Here is a 21,663-nt window from a genome sequence, read left to right on the forward strand (position 1 = left end):
GAGGACACTTAATCATAGGAAACATGTCGAACAACGAAGAAACTGGGCCTTCTGACCAAGATGCAGACGAGATGGATTATGAGGGTGAACAAGAGTACCTCAACTATTTGACAGCTAAGCAAGGTTTGCAGGTCGGCCTCGATGATGGTACTGACGCCGACATCGACACCGACAGCGCCGGCACCGATGGCGGCACCGAGACCGGTGGGGAAGGTACCGGCGGGGAAGGTACCAGCGGGGAAGGTACCGGCCCCGATGCCGCTACTGAAAAGAGAAAGCATAAGAAGCAGAGGATACGAAAACCTAACAAACTAGGGATTGGACGACTTGTGAGCACAAAGATCGCACCTGGCAAGTTTGAGCCGTTAGAGCCGGAAGAACCTCGCAAGTGCTATGGGAACCAAGTAGGATGCATCCTACGGGAATGCGCGAGCATCAACGACGATGACTTAAGGAGTAAAGAACATTTGACGCAGTTGCTCCTAACAAAGTTGCACAAGAGATTCAAGTTCCCCGACCGGGATGATAACATAGAACAAACCGTGGGATGATCCGAAGATGAAAAAGATTAACAATCACGCCATGGGCATGTTCAGCAATGATTTGGCCTCCTGGAAAACGAGGGTGAAACGAGCTATTGAGGCTGATGAACCCATGTCAAGATTCTGGAGGAAAATCCGACACTTACGGAAGAGGAGTTCGAAAAGTTCAAGGACACTTGCGCTAGCGAGGCAGCCAAGGCTAAGGCTGCGAAATTCAAGAGCCTTCAGCAAAGGAACACGGGGAAGCATCGCCTCGGAAGCCGTGGCTACCTCGGTAAAAGGCCCATATGGGATAAGGAGGACGCGGAACGTGAAGCCGCGGGTCTCCCAGACCCCTTCACGAAGTTCACCAACCCCTTGGAGCATGACTTCATCAGGGCCCGCTACATGTGGGACAAGGAGAAAAAGGTTTTTTACACGGACAAGATCACGAGGAAATTGATTAGACTACTGGAGAAGCAATACCAGCTTGCAGCCGAAAGCCCTACTTCTCCGATGAGGCCCAAATGGGACACCCCTCGCAACTGGGCCTTGAATGAACTTAAGGGACTCCCTTTGGATCAGCGGCCGCAATATGGTCGTGTGCACGGCGCTGGAGACGGTGCCACGTGGAAGGTGTTTTACAACGAGGGCCCGGAGGCCAAGAAGCTGAAAACGAAGTTTAGTCAGGCGGACATCGAAACGAAGGTGAAGCTTGTGGTCGAGAAAAAAGCAGCTGAGGACACGAAAAAAGCAGCCGAGGACAAATATGAGTTGCTACAGCAGGCAGTCAATGCAGCTGTAACTGCCTGCAGAAATGATTTTGCTACTAACTTGGTTCCAGTTATCATCAACTCGGCAAAGGAAAATCCAGACAAGACGGTACATGATTTCCCGATGCCCAGTTTTGTCGGGAGCAACTCCATGAACAACAACACCATCGCACCATCACTTGCTCACGCAACCGGGCCTCCTCTCGCAGCCGCTCCCACTCATAGCAGCCCGTCCTCAGTCTCAGGCGCGCTAGGTGGGCCTTCTTCTTTGGCTGAGCTCGACGCCGTCATGGTAATTACATGTCGCACCAACATATATATATATATATAATATTCCATTTTTGTTGCCTTTCGGTTGTTTTACGCCACAGACATATGTGTTTGCGGGCGAAAGAAACCCCGTGCACCATACTCTACTTGATCAAAGGCCAGAAGGTGGACGTGGGTAAGGGGATGATAATGGACCCCTCTCAACACACGTTCCACAACCAGCCGATCCCCGCTGGGCACTTCAGGGTTAGCTTGACCAGTGTGAAATCGGGGCACGAGGATTTGCCTCCTCCAGTACAGCATGTGGGAGCGGACGACGAGACCCCGCTGCGGATTGGAAGCTGCAAGAATTGGGTGCTGCTATGGCCGAAGAATCTTATTCGTCTGGAGCCGGCCGAGAGCACACCAATAACTACCACACATCAACAAGCATGTGCAAAGACCACCACCCCGCCTACGCAATTACCAGCTCCTGTAGTGCCGGGAGAGAGCGGCAGACGACATGATGAAGGGGGTGCAATAGTACTGGCTGATGTAATTTCTCCTGTAAAACAGAGAATGGATGATGAGACGGAGGTCGACCCTATGGATTACCTCAATACAAACGCGTATGACTGTGACATAGATATGATGAGTCAACCATATAACGAATCGGGCTATCAGCTTGCTAATGAGGATATGGATGATATGCCCGGGCAGGGTCGTACCATGGATTGCAAAAAGTCTCTCTTCATGAAATCCTCACAGGACACGCCTGAAGATGCCGCCTCAACACAGGCTCAACTAGCCGCGCGCGAGGGTCGTACAGTACTTAGCCCGGGAACGCTGGGGCAGGGGTTAAGGAAGGGTCTGGAAGGTGTGCCCAAGAAAAAGGAGAGGAAGAGATCGGGGAAGGTAACTGTCTCCAAACAAGCCAGAGCACATAGCAGCCAGACGATGCATTCTGAAGAGCGTGTACCCATGAAAAGTGCGATCATGTTCCATCTCACGGGCGAGCCGATGCTACCGCCGAAACCGCAGGAGGCACTATCAGGGGATCTCAGGAGACTGCACGACCATGTGCTGTCGACTGAGAAAAGCCTACTAGCCTCAAAGGATCCAGGATATCTGACATACGCGGCTCGTGTGCCTGAGGGAAGTGCTACGTCGACACACGGCCTGCGGAGGTGTTCTTCCTGCGGTTTGACCATATCTTTGAGATGTTTCTAACAAGGCGGCTTGATTTTACTATCGTCCGCCTTTTTGCGCTACATATGAGCTCCGTCATGAAGAGTGAAGAAGTCTCGCAAATCTGTGTGGCAGATCCGTACTACATGCACGAGTCTTTCTTGAGTCTCGGCGACTTTGAGCGTGAAACTGCTAGGGAGTACCTCCAAAACTTCATGGTACAGAATAAGGACTGGGAAATTGTCCTCCTACCTTATCATCCAAAGTAAGTCAGTTCCGGAAAACCCTTTCGTACATTTCAATCATTCCTTCTCTTTCATATGGGGAATAATTTGAGGTGTCTTTTCCCCGCAGCAACGAGCGTGCCGTCCTTATCGTTCTTTACCCTCAAGTCTCCCACGCCGTGTATTTTGACCCTTCCAGAGACTACGAGAAAAAAGACTACACCCACACAATGAATATTCTAGATGATGCTCTCCAAGGCTTCAGCTTTAGAGGTGGCCACGTACAGATCAAGAAACAAAGGAACAAGAAGATGGGTTTCGCGCATAAAACTAACTTCTCCTACATCCATGTCCCAAAACCAAGCAAGAAGGACGGATTCTACATCGTCCATCTCATGATTCAGTTCAACACGGATCACCAAAAGCTTCGCATTAACAGCAGAAATGATGATCGTATCCACAAGTGGCTAGAATCTCATGGAGAAGCGGATTATAAACTTAGAGATGACTTCTTTCGCATCCAAAGCGACATTGCGATGATCATCATGAAAGATGTCGTCGATGAGAAGGGGATGTTCCACCACGGCCCTATATCGCGAGCTGACGTCCGAACTCGCATAGGCATGCAACGTCTAGACCTCACGCTGTTCAAGAAGCTAGGGTTCGTCCTCGATGATATGGAAGGATGGAACTTCTAGTGATTTAGGATGCCGATGATGATGATATGTGTCGGTTGAACTTGTATACTTCTTGTAGCTATGAAACTTTGTGATGTCCATGGTCCATGCCGAACTTGCGTAATGCTACTTTGTTAGTTTGCGTACGATGACCTGCGTACCTCTAGTTAATTAATTTGCATACTGTATGTTGCATCTAGTTGCTAACCCTTTCTTTTTCGGTGTTGCTCTAGTATATTTTGTTGCATATATATGATTGTACATCCTCTTCATGAACATGCATCTCTAACAGGTACCTAGCTAGTTTCTTGATGGCGAGATGGAATTACTATGTCGTGTACAAAGGGAAGGTTTCGGGGGTGTACAACGAGTGGCATGAGTGTCAGGCGCAAGTGAATGGGTTCATGGGCGCCATCCATAAAGGCTTCAAAAGCAGACAAGAAGGAGAAGCTAGTTACTTGAGGTTCACGTTAGCGCGAGAGAGGACTCGTAACCGCCACCTCATGTACTGCATAGTTCCGCTCTCACTCATAGTGATAGCACTTCTTGCGTATACCTTTGTTTAGATGGATGACGTTGTTGTAGTTGCAAGTATTCGAGACTTGCATGTATCGCTATTTTCAAGATGATGACAAGATATCACTTTGTGTTGGATGATGATTATGATGAGACTATTTGTATGTACATGCTATGATTACATTTGTGGTCTCGCAGACATTTGTATGTGTATCATGATGACATTTCTATGTGCTAAAGATTCTTCTATAAAGCCTGTTCAAATACAAAACAAATATGCCAAAAAAATAACAAAAAAACCTACTTAAATTAGCAGTAGTGAGTGTACAAAAGTTAGCAGCAGCGCCGCGATAGTAGTAGCGCGTCAAGGTAAAACGCGCTAGAGCTACTAGCAGTAGCGAGCTTCCGCAAACAGCGCTGCTGCTACACTTGTGTAGCAGTAGCGCCAGTGAGCACGCGCTACTGCTATATGTTAGCTGTAGCGCCTTATTAGCAGCGCCTATCCCCGCGCTACTGATACATCTAAAACCCGCGCTGCTGCTAGCCTTTTCCATAGTAGTGATTGCTAGCCTCTCTTGTGACGCGCAAATTTCGCCGGTACCATACACCCACCAATACCTTCCTCAAACAGCCACCATACATACCTATTATGGCATTTCCATAGCCATTCCGAGATATATTGCCATGCAACTTTACACCGTTCCATTTATTATGACACGCTTCATCATTGTCATATTGCTTTGCATGATCTTGTAGTTGACATCGTATTTGTGGCAAAGCAACCGTTCATAATTCTTTCATACATGTCACTCTTGATTCATTGCACATCCCGGTACACCGTCGGAGGTGTTCCTATAGAGTCATATTTTGTTCTAAGTATTGAGTTGTAATTCTTGAGTTGTAAGTAAATAAAAGTGTGATGATCTTCATTATTAGAGCATTGTCCCAGTGAGGAAAGGTTGATGGAGACTATGATTCCCCCACAAGTCTGGATGAGACTCCGGACGAAAAAAAGAGGCCAAAAAAGAGAGAAGGCCCAAAAAAAGAAACAACAAAAATGAGAGAAAAAGAGAGAAGGGGCAATGCTACTATCCTTTTTCCACACTTGTTCTTCAAAGTAGCACCATGATATTCATGATAGAGAGTATCCTATGTTGTCACTTTCATATACTAGTGAGAATTTTTCATTATAGAACTTGGCTTGTATATTCCAATGATGGGCTTCCTCAAATTGCCCTAGGTCTTCGTGAGCAAGCAAGTTGGATGCACACCCACTTAGTTTCTTTTTGAGCTTTCATACACTTATAGCTCTAGTGCATCTGTTGCATGGCAATCCCTACTCACTCACGTTGATATCTATTGATGGGCTTCTCCATAGCCTGTTGATACACATAGTTGATGTGAGACTATCTTCTTCTTTTTGTCTTCTCCACAACCACCATTCTATTCCACTTATAGTGCTATATCCATGGCTCAAGCTCATGTATTGCGTGAAGATTGAAAAAGTTTGAGAACATCAAAACTATGAAACAATTGCTTGGCTTGTCATCGGGGTTGTGCATGATTTAAATAGTTTGTGTGATGACGATAGAGCATAGCCAGGATTTTGTAGGGATAACTTTCTTTGGCCGTGTTATTTTGAGAAGACATGATTGCTTTATTAGTATGCTTGAAGAATTATTATTTTTATGTAAATATTAAACTTTTGTTTTGAATCTTATGGATCTAACTATTCTTGTCACAATAGAGAAGATTACATTGATAAATATGTTAGGTAGCACTCCACATCAAAAATTCTGTTTTATCATTTACCTACTCGAGGACGAGCAGGAATTAAGCTTGGGGATCCTCATACGTCTCCAACGTATCTATAATTTTTGATGTATTCATGCCATGTTTATATATATTTTTACATGCTTTTGGTATGATTTGGTTAGAACTAACCCGGACTGATGATGTTTTCAGCAGAACTACCGTGGTGTTGTTTTTGTGCAGAAATAAAAGTTCTCGGAATGCGCCGAAAATCAATGGAGATTTTTTCTGGAAAATATAAAAAATATTGGAACGAGGTGTTACCGGAGGGGAGTCCCGTGGGTCCCACGAGGGTGGAGGGCGCCCCCGCCCCCCTAAACGCGCCCCTATGCCTCGTGGACTCTCCATGGGCCCCCCTAACTTGTTCTCGACGCCAACCTCTCCTATAAATACAGAAGCCGCCAGAAAATAACCTAGATCGGGAGTTCCGCCGCCGCAAGCCTCTGTAGCCACCAAAAACCTCTCAGGAGTCTGTTCCGGCACCCTAACGGAGGGGGAAATCATCACCGGTGGCCATCTTCATCATCCCCATGCTCTCCATGACGAGGAGGGAGTAGTTCACCCTCAGGGCTGAGGGTATGTACCAGTAGATATGTGTTTGATCTCTCTCTCTCTCGTATTCTTGATATGGCACGATCTTGATGTACTGCGAGCTTTGATATTATAGTTGGATCTTATTATGTTTCTCCCCCTCTACTCTCTTGTAATGGATTGTGTTTTCCCTTTGAATTTATCTTATCGGATTGAGTCTTTAAGGATTTGAAAACACTTGATGTATGTCTTGCGTTGGATACATGTGGTGACAATGGGGTATTTTATTGATTCACTTGATGTATGTTTTGGTGATCAACTTGCGGGTTTCATGACCTTGGGAATCTATGCATAGGGGTTGGCACACGTTTTCGTCTTGACTCTCCGGTAGAAACTTTGGGGCACTCTTTGAAGTTCTTTGTGTTGGTTTGAATAGAGCAGCTTCTTCTTGCTGGTTACTCATGTCTACTATGCAACCTTCTTCTTGTAGACGCTGTTGGGCCTCCAAGTGCAGAGGTTTGTAGGACAGTAGCAAATTTCCCTCAAGTGTATGACCTCAAGTTTATCAATCCATGGGAGGCGTAGGATGAAGATGGTCTCTCTCAAACAACCCTGCAACCAAATAACAAAGAGTCTCTTGTGTCCGCAACACACACAATACAATGGTAAATTGTATAGGTGCACTAGTTCGGCGAAGAGATCGTGATACAAGCGTAATATGGTTGGTAGATATAGGTTTTTGTAATCTTAAAATATAAAAATAGCAAGGTAGCAAGTAGTAAAAGTGAGCGAAAACGGTATTGCAATGCTTCCAAACAAGGCCTAGGGTTCATACTTTCCCTAGTGAAAGTTCTCTCAACAAGGAGATAACATAATTAGATCATATAACAATCCCTCAACGTGCAACAAAGCGTCACTCCAAAGTCACTAATAGAGGAGCGAAGAGATTATTGTAGGGTACGAAACAACCTCAAAACTATTCTTTCCGATCAATCCATTGGGATATTCCTATAAGTGTCACAAACAGCCCTAGAGTTCATAGTAAAATAACACCTTAAGACAAGAATGAACCAAAACCCTAATATCACCTAGATACTCCAATGTCACCTCAAGTATCCGCGGGTATGATTATACGATATGCATCACACAATCTCAGATTCATCTATTCAAACCAACACAAAGTACTTCATAGAGTGCCCCAAAGTTTCTACCGGAGAGTCAAGATGAAAACGTGTGTCAACCCCTATGCATAGATTCCCAAGGTCACGGAAGCCGCAAGTTGATCACCAAAACATACATCAAGTGGATCAACAGAATACCCCATTGTCACCATGGGTATCCCACGCAAGATATACATCAAGTGTTCTCAAATGCTTAAAGACTCAATCCGTTAAGATAACTTCAAAGGGAAAACTCAATCGATTACAAGAAGGTAGAGGGGGAGAAACATCATAAGATTCAACTATAATAGCAAAGCTCGCGGTACATCAAGATCGTGCCATATCAAGAACACGAGAGAGAAAGAGAGAGAGAGAGAGAGAGAGAGAGAGAGAGAGATAGAGAGTGAGAGAGAGAGATCAAACACATAGCTACTAGTACATACCCTTAGCCCTGAGGGTGAACTACTCCCTCCTCGTCATGGAGAGCGCTGGGATGATGAAGATGGCCATTGGTGATGATTCCCCCCTCAGGCAGGGTGCCGGAACGGGGTCTAGATTGGTTTTTGGTGGCTATAGAGGCTTGCGGCGGTGGAACTCCCGATCTAGGTTATGTTCTGGAGGTTTGGGGATTTATAGGAGAGGTTGGCATCGAGAACAAGTGAGGGGGCCCCATGGAGAGTCCAAAAGGCACAGGGGCGTGCCCTAGGGGGGTGGGTGCGCCCTCCACCCTCGTGGAGCCCACGGGCCTCCCCTCTAGTAACTCTTCGTTCCAGTATTTTTTATATTTTCCAGAAAAAATCTCCGTTGAATTTCAGCGCATTCTGGGAACTTTTATTTCTACACAAAAACAACATCATGGTAGTTCTGCTGGAAACAGCGTCAGTCCGGGTTAGTTCTAATCAAATCATGCCAAAATCATGTAAAAGTATTGTAAACATGGCATGAATACATAAAAAATTATAGATACGTTGGAGACATATCAGCATCCCCAAGCTTAATTCCTGCTCGTCCTCGAGTAGGTAAATGAAAAAAACATAATTTTTGATGTGGAATGCTACCTAACATATTTATCAATGTAATCTTGTTTATTGTGGCAACAATATTCAGATCCATAAGATTCAAAACAAAAGTTTAATATTGACATAAAAATAATAATACTTCAAGCATACTAACAAAGCAATCATGTCTTCTCCAAATAACATGGCCAAAGAAAGCTATCCCTACAAAATCATATAGTCTGGCTATGCTCTGTCTTCATCACACAAAATATTTAAAGCATGCACAAACCCGATGACAAGCCAAGAAATTGTTTCATACTTTTGATGTTCTCAAACCTTTTCAATATTCACACAATACATGAGCGTGAGCAAGGTTGGAAAAAGCGGTAGGCGTAAGCGAGGCGGTTAGCCTTTGTCTAGCACCTAAGCGGTGCTTAAGCGCCCTAGGCGCAACCTAGGCGATTATATAATTTTTACTATTAGGGTGTATATATGTGGTTATTATATGCGTATTTTATTAATTTAGGGCATATAAGTATGTTAACGACCAGCTACTCTAATTGGAATATGGCCTTTTGGCATATCAGTGCAATATGGCATGATTTCTCGTCTGTGTAGACAATTTCTTACTTGCTCTGCCTAGACTTCTGCTTATGCCCTAGGCGAGGCGTTGGGCCATTGCCTAGCGCCTAGGCGTGCCTAAGCGCCTCCTAGGCACTGCCTTTTCCAACAGAGAGCGTGAGCCATGGACATAGCACTATAGGTAGAAGAGAATATGGTGGTTGTGGAGAAGACAAAAAGGGAGAAGATAGTCTCATATCAACTAGGGGTATCAATGGGCGATGGAGATGCCCATCAATAGATATCAATGTGAGTGAGTAGGGATTGCCATGCAACAGATGCACTAGAGCTCAAAGCTCAAAAAGAAACAAAGTAGGTGTGCATCCAACTTGCTTGCTCACAAAGACCTAGGGCAATTTGAGGAAGCCCATCATTGGAATATACAAGCCTAGTTCTATAATGAAAACTTCCCACTAGTATATGAATGTGACAACATAGGAGACTCTCTATCATGAAGGTCATGGTGCTACTTTCAAGCACAAGTGTTGTAAAGGGATAGTAGCATTGCCCCTTCCCTCTTTTTCTCTTATTTTTTTCTTTTTCTTTTTTCTTTTTTTGTTGGGCCTTCTTTTTTTCCCTCTTTTATTTTTATTTTATTTTTTTCATCCGGAGTCTCATCTCGACTTGTGAGGGAATCATAGTCTCCATCATCCTTTCCTCACTGGGACAATGCTCTAGTAATGAAGATCATCACACTTTTATTTACTTAGAACTCAAGAATTACAACTCGATACTTAGAACAAAATATGACTCTATATGAATGCCTCCGGCGGTGTACTGGGATGTGCAATGATTCAAGAGTGACTGATGTCTACTACACAACCTTCTTCTTGTAGACGTTGTTGGGCCTCCAAGTGCAGAGGTTTGTAGGACAGTAGCAAATTTCCCTCAAGTGGATGACCTAAGTTTTATCAATCCGTAGGAGGCATAGGATGAAGATGGTCTCTCTCAAACAACCCTGCAACCAAATAGCAAAGAGTCTCTTGTGTCCCCAACCCACCCAATACAATGGTAATTTGTATAGGTGTACTAGTTCGGCAAAGAGATGGTGATACAAGTGCAATATGGATGATAGATAAAGGTATTTGTAATCTGAAATTATAAAAACAACAAGGTAGCAAGCGATAAAAGTGAGTGTAAACTGTATTGCAATGGTAGGAAACAAGGCCTAAGGTTCATACTTTCACTAGTGCAAGTTCTCTCAACAATAATAACATAACTAGATCATATAACTATCCCTCAACATGCAACAAAGAGTCACTCCAAAGTCACTAATAGCGGAGAACAAACGAAGATATTATGGTAGGGTACAAAACCACCTCAAAGTTATCCTTTTTGATCTATCTATTCAAGAGTCCGTAGTAAAATAACATGAAGCTATTCTTTCCGTTCGATCTATCATAGAGTTCATACTAGAATAACGCCTTGAGACACAAATCAATCAAAACCCTAATGTCACCTAGATACTCCATTGTCACCTCAAGTATCCGTGGGCATGATTATACGATATGCATCACACAATCTCAGATTCATCTATTCAACCAACACAAAGTACTTCAAAGAGTGCCCCAAAGTTTCTACCGGAGAGTCAAGACGAAAACGTGTGCCAACCCCTATGCATAGATTCCCAAGGTCACGGAACCCGCAAGTTGATCACCAAAACATACATCAAGTTGATCACGTGAATATCCCATTGTCACCATAGATAAGCACGACAAAACATACATCAAGTGTTCTCAAATCCTTAAAGACTCAATCCGATAAGATAACTTCAAAGGGAAAACTCAATCCATTACAAGAGAGTAGAGGGGGAGAAACATCATAAGATCCAACTATAATAGCAAAGCTCGCGATACATCAAGATCGTGCCAAATCAATAACACTAGAGAGAGAGAGAGATCAAACACATAGCTACTGGTACATACCCTCAGCCCCGAGGGTGAACTACTCCCTCCTCGTCATGGAGAGCGCCGGGATGATGAAGATGGCCACCGATGAGGGATCCTTGTTACGTCTCCAATGTATCTATAATTTTTGATTGTCCCATGCTATTATATTACCTGTTTTGGATGTTTATGGGCTTTATTTTATAAATTTATATCATTTTTGGGACTAACCTACTAACCGGAGGCCTAGCCCGTATTGCTGTTTTTTTACATATTTCAGTATTTCGAAGAAAAGGAATATCAAACGGAGTCCAAACGGAATGAAACCATCGGGAGCGTGATTTTTGGAACGAACGTGATCCGGAGAACTTGGAGTGCAAGTCAAGAAGCAAACGAGGAGGCCAGGAGATAGGAGGGCGCCCCCACCCCTCCTGGGCGCGCCCCCTATCTCCTCGGCCCCTCGAGCGGCCACCGACGTACTTCTTCCTCCTATATAAGCCTACATACCCCAAAAACATCCAGGGAGCCACCTAAGAAATATTTCCACCACCGTAACCTTCTATATCCGCTAGATCCCATCTTGGAGCCGTCGCCGGCGTTCTGCCGGAGGGGGAATTCACCACGGAGGGCTTCTACATCAACACCATATCCCTTCCGATGAGTTGTGAGTAGTTTACCACAAACCTTCGGGTCCATAGTTATTAGCTAGATGGCTTCTTCTCTCTTTTTGGATCTCAATACAATGTTCTCCCCCTCTCTTGTGGAGATCTATTCGATGTAAACTCTTTTTGCAGTGTATTTGTCGAGATCCGATGAATTGTGGGTTTATGATCAAGTTTATCTATGAGAAATAGTTGAATCTTCTCTGAATTCTTTTATGTATGATTGAGTTATCTTTGCAAGTCTCTTCGAATTATCGGTTTCGTTTGGCCTACTAGATTGATCTTTCTTGCCATGGGAGAAGTGCTTAGCTTTGGGTTCAATCATGCGGTGTCCTTACCCAGTGACAGAAAGGGTTGCAAGGCACACATTCTATTGTTGCCATCGAGGATAGAAAGATGGGGTTTATATCATATTGCTTGAGTTTATCCCTGTACATCATGTCATCTTTCTTATTGTGTTACTCTGTTCTTATGAACTTAATACTCTAGATGCATGCTGGATAGCGGTCGATGTGTGGAGTAATAGTAGTAGATGCAGGCAGGAGTCGGTCTACTTGTCACGGACGTGATGCCTATATACATGATCATGCCTAGATAATCTCATAATTATTCGCTTTTCTATAAATTGCTCGATAGTAATTTGTTCACCCACCGTAATACTTATGCTATCTTGAGAGAAGCCTCTAGTGAAACCTATGCCCCCCGGGTCTATATTTTATCATATAAGCTTTCAATCTACTTTTATTTGCATCTTTATTTTCTGCATCTATATAATAAAATACCGAAAATATATTTATCTTATCATATTATCTCTATCAGATCTCACATTCGCAAGTGGCCCTGAAGGGATTGACAACCCCTTTATCACGTTGGTTGCAAGTTCTTTGTTTGTTTGTGTAGGTTCATGGGACTTGTGAGGAGCCTCCTACTGAATTGATACCTTCGTTCTCAAAAACTGAGGGAAATACTTACGCTACTGTGTTGCATCACCCTTTCCTCTTCAAGGAAAACCAACGCAAGCTCAAGACGTAGCAAGAAGGATTTCTGGCGCCGTTGCCGGGGAGGTCTGCGCTCAAGTCAAGACATACCAAGTACCCATCACAAACTCGTCTGCCTCGCATTTACATTATTTTCCATTTGCCTCTCGTTTTCCTCTCCCTCACTTCACCCTTGCCGTTTTATTCACCCTTCTTCTGTTTGTCTTTTCATTTGTATTGATGTCTTACTTGGCTCGTTTGCTCGTTTGATTGGAATAGTTGTTTATTTATTGCTAAACAAAGAACCTAAGATCTATGGATCCTCATCTGCTTGCTAATCTTTTTAAGGGATCCAATTATGATGAACCAATTGCTAGTGAGTTTTGTGCACTAGATTATCTTTATAAAGCTTTGCTCGAAATTTGTGAATCTAAAAATTATGGTGAAGAAATTTATGAAGAGATTCACGATAAATCCTTGAATAAAAAGCATGATTGCAATGATTTTACTATAATTCTCTTGATGCAAATTGTGCCAATAATATGCAAAACCCTAAGGTTGGGGATGCTAGTTTTGCTATGTCTACTACTTGTTGGAATGATCATGATTGGGGTGATTCTTCTTTTGATCTTGAAAATTTGTTTAACCCCCATGATGAATATGATATTGATTATAATGTTTGCAATAATACTGAAAGTGGGCTTGGAAGAGTGTCAACTTTACATCCCACATATTTGGATAATGTTCAATCTTATGAAGTTTTTGATAAAAGTGGGTTTGGAGAAGTCATGACTTTAGTTAATGTTAATCCCACCATTTTGGAAGAGTGTCAACTTTGCATGCATGTGGATCGTGTTGAGAATATGTTATGTGATAGCTATTGCATTGAATTTTCTTACGATCCCACATATAATTACTATGAAAGAGGAAAATATGGTTGTAGAAATTTTCATGTTACTAAATTACCTCTCTTCATGTTGAGATTGCTATCATCTCTTTGTTCTTCCTTGCATATGCTTGTTTTTGCCTGACTTAATAATTTGTTTGCTTACAAGATGCCTATGCATAGGAAGTATGTTAGACTTAGATGTTTTTTTCACATGCTACATGATGCTCTCTTTGTGCTTCAATTCTTGTCTTTCATGTGAGCATCATTGAAATCTCAATGCCTAGCTAAATAGGCTTTAAAGAAAAGCGCTTGTTGGGAGACAACCCAATATTTTTCCTTGCTGTTATTCAATAAATTTTGCATCTACTTTCTGTTTCTATGTGTTTTCTTGTTTTAATTAGTGTTTGTGCCAAGTAGAACCTATAGGATAACCTATGATGATAGTTGATTCGATTCTGCTGAAAAACAGAAACTTTGCACTCACGAGAAAACAATAAATAAACCACAGAAACGTGCTTTTGCATTGATTCTTTTTGCTACTGATCAATAGAAAAATTGTTTAGGACGTCATATTTTGGTAGGATTTTTGGAGTTACAGAAGTAACCAAAAGTTACAGATTGCTACAGTCTGTTCTGTTTTTGACAGATTCTGCCTTTCGTGTGTTGTTTGCTTATTTTGATGCATCTATGGCTAGTATGTAAGGGTATGAACCATAGAGAACTTGGAATACAGTAGGTTTAACACCAATATAAATAAAGAATGAGTTAATTACAGTACCTTATGTGGTGGTTTTTCTCTCTTGCACTAACGGAGCTTATGATATTTCCTGTTGAGTTGTGTGTTGTGAAGTTTTCAAGTTTTGGGTAAAGATTTGATGGACTATGGAATAAGGAGTGGCAAAAGCCTAAGCTTGGGGATTCCCAAGGCACCCCAAGATATTCAAGAATAGCCAAAAGCCTAATCTTGGGGAATCCCCGGAAGGCATCCCCTCTTTCGTCTCCGTTCATTGGTAACTTTACTTGGAGCTATATTTTTATTCGCCACATGATATGTGTTTTGCTTGGAGTATCGTGTGTTATATTAGTATTTTCTTTTTAGTTTACCACAATCATACTTGCTGTAACACACCTTTTCGGAGAATCCTACTTGATTGAAATTTATTAGAATATGCTATGTGCTTCACTTATATCTTTTGAGCTAGATAGTTTTTGCTCTAGTGCTTCACTTATATCTTCTAGAGCATGGCAGTGGATTAATTTTGAAGAAATTGTTGGTCTATCATGCTTCACTTATATTATTTTGAGAGTCTTTTAGAACAGCATGGTATTTGCTATGGTTATAAATTGGTCCTAGAATGATGAGCATCCAAGTTGGGTATAATAAAAACTATCATAGGGAGTGAATTGGATGCTATGATCAATTTGATGCTTGATAATTGTTTTGAGATATAGAGGTGGTAATGTTAGAGTCATGCTAGTGGGTAATTATGAAATTGAAAAATACTTGTGTTGAAGTTGGCAAGTCTCGTAGCATGCACGTATGGTAAAAGTTGTGTGACAAATTTGTTGAATGAGGTGCTCTTTTAATTGTCTTCCTTATGAGTGGAGGTCGGGATCGCGCGATGGTTAACTCCTACCAACCCTTCCCCTAGGAGCATGCGTAGTAGTACTTTGCTTCGAGGTCTAAGTAGACTTTTGCAATAAGTATATATATGAGTTCTTTATGACTAATGTGAGTCCATAGATATACGCACACTCACCCTTCCACTTTGCTAGCCTCTATTATATCGCGCAACTTTCGCCGGTATCATGCACCCATTATTTACCTTCCTCAAACCAGCCACCATACCTACCTATTATGGCATTTCTATAGCCATTCCGAGATATATCGCCATGCAACTTTCCACCGTTCCGTTTATTATGACACGCTCCATCATTGTCATATTGCTCTTTGCATGATCATGTAGTTGACATCATATTTGTGGCAAAGCCACCTTCATAATTTTCATACATGTTGCTCTTGATTCATTGCATATCCCGGTACACCGCCGGAGGCATTCATGTAGAGTCATATCTTGTTCTAGCTTTGAGTTGTAATTCTTGAGTTGTAAATCAATAAAAGTGTGATGATCTTCATAATTAGAGTATTGTCCCAGTGAGGAAAGGATGATGAAGACTATGATTCCCCCACAAGTCGGAATGAGGCTTCGGACTTTATAAAAATAAAAGAGGCCAAAGAAGCCCACCAAAAAAAATAGAAAGGCCAAAAAGAAAAAGGAAAAGAAAGGCCAAAGAAAAAAAGAAAGAAAAAATAAAATGAGAGAAAAAGATAGAAGGGACAATTGCTACTATCTCTTTTCCACACTTGTGCTTCAAAATAGCACCATGATCTTCATGATAGAGAGTCTCCTATGTTGTCACTTTCATATACTAGTGGGAATTTTTCATTATAGAACTTGGCTTGTATATTCCAATGATGGGCTTCCTCTAGATGCCCTAGGTCTTCGTGAGCAAGCAAGTTGGATGCACACCCACTTAGTCTCTTTTGTTGAGCTTTCATATATTTATAGCTCTAGTGCATCTGTTGCATGGCAATCCCTACTCACTCACATTGATATCTATTGATGGGCATCTCCATAGCCCGTTGATACGCCTAGTTGATGTCAGACTATCTTGTCCCTTTTTGTCCTCACAACCACCACCATATACCACCATAGTGCTATGTCCATGGCTTGCGCTCATGTATTGCGTAAGAGTTGAAAAAAGCTGAAGCGCGTTAAAAAGTATGAACCAATTGCTTGGCTGAAACCGGGGTTGTGCATGATGGGAGTACTTTGTGTAATGAAAATGAAGCATGGCCTAACTATATGATTTTGGAGGGATAAGCTTTCTTTGGCTATGCTATTTTGATAGGACATCATTATTCGTTAGTATGCTTCGAAGCATTATTATTTTTATGTTTTATAAGCTTTTATCTTGAATCATTTGGATCTAAACATTCATGCCACAATAAAGAGAAATACATTGAGAATTATGCTAGGTAGCATTCCACATCCAAAATTCTGTTTTTAACATTTACCTACTCGAGGACGAGCAGGAATTAAGCTTGGGGATGCTTGATACGTCTTCAACGTATCTATAATTTTTTATTGTTCCATGCTATTATATTACCTGTTTTGGATGTTTATGGGCTTTATTTTACACATGTATATCATATTTGGGACTAACCTACTAAACGGAGGCCTAGCCCGTATTGCTGTTTTTTCTCTATTTCAGTATTTCGAAGAAAAGGAATATCAAACGGAGTCCAAACGGAATGAAACCTTAGGGAGCGTGATTTTTGGAATGAAGGTGATCAGGAGAACTTGGAGTGCAAGTCAAGAAGCAAACGAGATGGCCAGGAGATAGGAGGGCGCGCCCACCCCTCCTAGGCGCGCCCCCTGTCTCCTCGGCCCCTCGAGCGGCCACCGACGTACTTCTTCGTCCTATATAAGCCTACATACCCTGAAAACATCCAGGGAGCCACCGAAGAAATAATTCCGCCACCGTAACCTTCTGTATCCGCGAGATCCCATCTTGGAGCCGTCGCCGGCGTTCTACCAGAGGGGCAATCCACCACGGAGGGCTTCTACATCAACACCATAGCCCTTCCGATGAGTTGTGATTAGTTTACCAGAGACCTTTGGGTCCATAGTTATGAGCTAGATGGCTTCTTCTCTCTTTTTGGATCTCAATACAATGTTCTCCCCCTCTCTTGTGGAGATCTATTCGATGTAAACTCATTTTGCGGTGTGTTTGCCGAGATCCGATGAATTGTGGGTTTATGATCAAGTTTATCTATGAGAAATAATTGAATCTTCTCTGAATTCTTTTATGTATGATTGAGTTATCTTTGCAAGTCTCTTCGAATTATCGGTCTGGTTTGGCCTACTAGATTGATCTTTCTTGCCATGGGAGAAGTGCTTAGCTTTGGGTTCAATCACGCGGTGTCCTTACCCAGTGACAGAAAGGGTTGCAAGGCACATATTGTATTACTGCCATCGAGGATAAAAATATGGGATTTATATCATATTGCTTGAGTTTATCCCTCTGCATCATGTCATCTTTCTTAATGCGTTACTCTGTTCTTATGAACTTAATACTCTAGATGCATGCTGGATAGGGGTTGATGTGTGGAGTAATAGTAGTAGATGCAGGCGGGAGTCGGTCTACTTGTCACGGACGTGATGCCTATATACATGATCATGCCTAGATAATCTCATAATTATTCGCTTTTCAATAAATTGCTCGACAGTAATTTGTTCACCCACCGTAATACTAATGCTATCTTGAGATAAGCCTCTAGTGAAACCTATGGCCCCGGGGTCTATCTTTTATCATATAAGCTTTCAATCTACTTTTATTTGCATCTTTATTTACTGCATCTATATTATAAAATACCAAAAATATATTTATCTTATCATATTATCTCTATCAGATCTCACTTTCGCAAGTGGCCGTGAAGGGATTGACAACCCCTTTATCGCGTTGGTTGCGAGTTCTCTGTTTGTTTGTGTAGGTTCGTGGGACTTGTGAGGAGCCTCCTACTGGATTGATACCTTGGTTCTCAAAAACTGAGGGAAATACTTACGCTACTGTGCTGCATCACCCTTTCCTCTTCAAGGAAAACCAACGCAACCTTAAGACATAGCAATCCCCCCTCCGGCAGGGTGCCGGAACACGGTCCCGATTGGTTTTTGGTGGCTAAAGAGGCTTGCGGCGGCGGAACTCCCGATCTATCTTGTCCTTCAATGTTTTTAGGGTATATGGAGATGTATAGGCGAAAGAAGTCGGTCAGGGGATCCACGAGGGGCCTACGAGGGTGGAGGGCGCGCCCAGGGGGGCGCGCCCCCTGCCTCGTGGCCTCCTCGAAGCTTCCCTTACATGCACTCCTAGTCCCCTGGATTGCTTCCGTTCCAAAAATAACTTTCCCAAAGGTTTCATTCCGTTTGGACTCCGTTTGATATTCCTTTTCTTCAAAACACTAAAATAGGCAAGAAAACATCAATATGGGCTGGGCCTCCAGTAAATAGATTAGTCCCAAAAATGATATAAAATTGTAGAGTAAAGCCCATAAACATCCAAAACAGATAATATAATAGCATGGAACAATAAAAAAATTTAGATACGTTGGAGACGTATTAGTGACATGTATGAAAAATTATGAATGGTGGCTTTGCCACAAATACGATGTCAACTACATGATCATGCAAAGCAATATGACAATGATGAAGCGTGTCATAATAAATGGAACGATGGAAAGTTGCATGGAAATATATCTCGGAATGGCTATGGAAATGCCATAACAGGTAGGTATGGTGGATCTTTTGAGGAAGGTAATGGTGGGTGTATGGTATTGGGGAAAATTTGCACGACACAAGAGAGGCTAGCAATGGTGGAAGGGTGAGACTGTGTATAATCCATGGACTCAACATTAGTTACCGAAACGAAGTACTACGCGCATGCTCCTAGGGGGATAGATTGGTAGGAAAAGACCATCGCTCGTCCCCCGACCGCCACTCATAAGGAAGGCAATCAATAAATAAATCATGCTCTCACAAGATCAAAGCTATTGAGCAGATTGAGGCACCCCGACGAGTCAAGGACGGCCATAGGCTTGCCGGTTGCGTTGCCGCCCTGAGAAGATTTATCTCTAAATCTGCTGAGCGCGCCCTCCCCTTTTTCAAAATTTTGAAAAGGGTGGGTCCAATAAAATGGACTATGGAGGCAGAGGCAGTGCTTCAAGATTAAAAGAGGTACCTCTCCTCTACGCTAATACTAGTCGCGCCCAAACCACAATAGTCATTGCTGTTTTATTTGGCAGCAACAAATAAAGTGGTCAGTGCTGCGCTAGTGAGAAAGAGAGGCTGAGGAAGAGGCGGCGGCAGCGGCAAGGCCATCAGATGAGGAACCAGGGCCAGCAGGGCATGATGCCGAAGCCAGCAAGGCAGAACCACCGACAGGGTCCGGTCCCGACAAGATAAAGTTTGCGCAAATGAGAAAAGTAAAGCAGAAGAAGAAGGTGGTGCAGCACCCAGTCTACTTTTTCAGCTCCCTCTTGCAGGGGGGCTAGGTCAACGTATTCTGGCATGCAGAAGTTTCTTTTCGGCCTTCTTATGGCCTCGAGAGAGCTGCGCCACTGTTTTTAAGCACGTGAGATCACCGTTGTCACTCACCTCCCGTTGCAATGAATCTTGCACAACCCAGATGCAACTGGGAGGATTGTGGAGTGGGTGTTGGAGCTGCCGAGCTTTGCGCTCAAATTTTAAAGTACTTTGACGATCAAGAGCAGAGCTTTCGCAGAGTTCATAGCAGAATGGACATCCACGCCCGACAAAGAAGTTCAAGAGACCACCCTTCCCAGCAAAGAGGCAAGTAGTCACTGGATTATGTACTTTGATGGGTCTTTCTCGTTACAAGGTGCTGGTGTCGGCATGCTGCTCGTTGCGCCCACCGGAGAGCGCCTCAAGTACGTAGTCCAGATGCACTTTTCCCGGGAGAGGTCGACAAACAACACCGCAGAGTACGAGGGGCTTCTTGTCGATCTCAGGATCACGGTGGACCTAGGAATTAGGAAGCTTTTTGTCAGGGGAGATTCACAACTTGTCGTCAAGCAAGTAAACAAGGATTATCAGAGCCCGCTGATGGAGGCTTACGTGGATGAAGTGAGTAAGTTGGAAGAGCACTTTGACGGTCTACAAGGAGAGCATGTTCCTCGAGCAGAGAACATCATTGCCGATGACTTGTCAAAGAGCGCTTCCCTCAAGCTACCTGTGGAACCAGGGACTTTCGTGCTTCAATTAACTCAACCATCCATCGAACCATCAACAGAGAAGAACAAGCGAAGGAAGGCGGGCCCCGCCAAATACTTTCCCACAGAGCTCCCAGGAGCCGCCGGCAAGGAAGTTGTCGGGTACCCCAAGCTTGCCGAGGAGCAGGAGCCTGCAGCAGAGTCCCAAGCTCTTGTCGTAGAGACAGTTGCCCCCGTGAGAGAAGACATGCCTCTAGTCCTTGCCGTCGAGGCTCAGGCTCTAGCATGGGCACAACATACAGTCTGTTTCCTCCAAGCAGGGGAGCTCCCTGAGGAGCAGGAAGAAGCAGAGAAAGTAGCATGTCGGTCTAGCATGTGCCAGTTGGTGGATGATGTCCTTTATAGAAGGAGGCCGAATGACGTGAAATTGAACTGTATTCCTCGGGAGGACGGAGTGGAGGTGTTGGCAGAGAAACACGAAGGCATATGTGGCTCCCACATAGGGTCAAGAGCCCTTGCCAGCTAGACATTCCGGCAAGGTTTCTTCTGGCCCACTGCCCTCTAGAATGCAACAGCACTAGTAACCAAGTGTGAGGTGTGCCAGTTTCATTCAAAGAAGCTTCATCAACCAGCTCAAGCCCTTCAAACAATCCATCTTTCCTGGCCATTTTTGGTCTGGGGGCTCGGTATACTGGGCACCTTTCCCCGTGTTGTCGGGGGCTTTGAGTACTTGTACGTTGCGATTAAGAAGTTCACAAAGTGGCCAGAAGTGGAGCCAGTGAGAAAGGTGACAACACAGTTGGCCGGTAAGTTCTTCAAAGGACTCGTTTTCCGTTTTGGTGTGCCAAACAGAGTCATCACCGACAAAGGCACACAGTTCACGAGACGCAACTTCATGCAGCATATCCAAGACCTTGGTAGCAAAGTTTACTTTGCTTCTGTTGCTCATCCAAGAAGCAACGGCCAGGAGGAAAGGGCAAATGCTGAAGTGTTGCGAGGCCTCAAAATGAGAACTTTTGATAGGCTGCGCAAGTGCCGGAGGTGCTGGATTGATGAATTGCCAATGGATCTTTGGTCAATCAGAACCACACCAAATCGAGCCACTGGCCAGACACCCTTTACCCTGGTATATGGGGCAGAAGCAGTTCTCCCCATGGAACTCATATACGGGTCAACTCGAGTGATCGCT

Source organism: Triticum dicoccoides, chromosome 6B (genome assembly GCF_002162155.2).
Source record: "Triticum dicoccoides isolate Atlit2015 ecotype Zavitan chromosome 6B, WEW_v2.0, whole genome shotgun sequence".
Lineage (NCBI taxonomy): Eukaryota > Viridiplantae > Streptophyta > Magnoliopsida > Poales > Poaceae > Triticum > Triticum dicoccoides.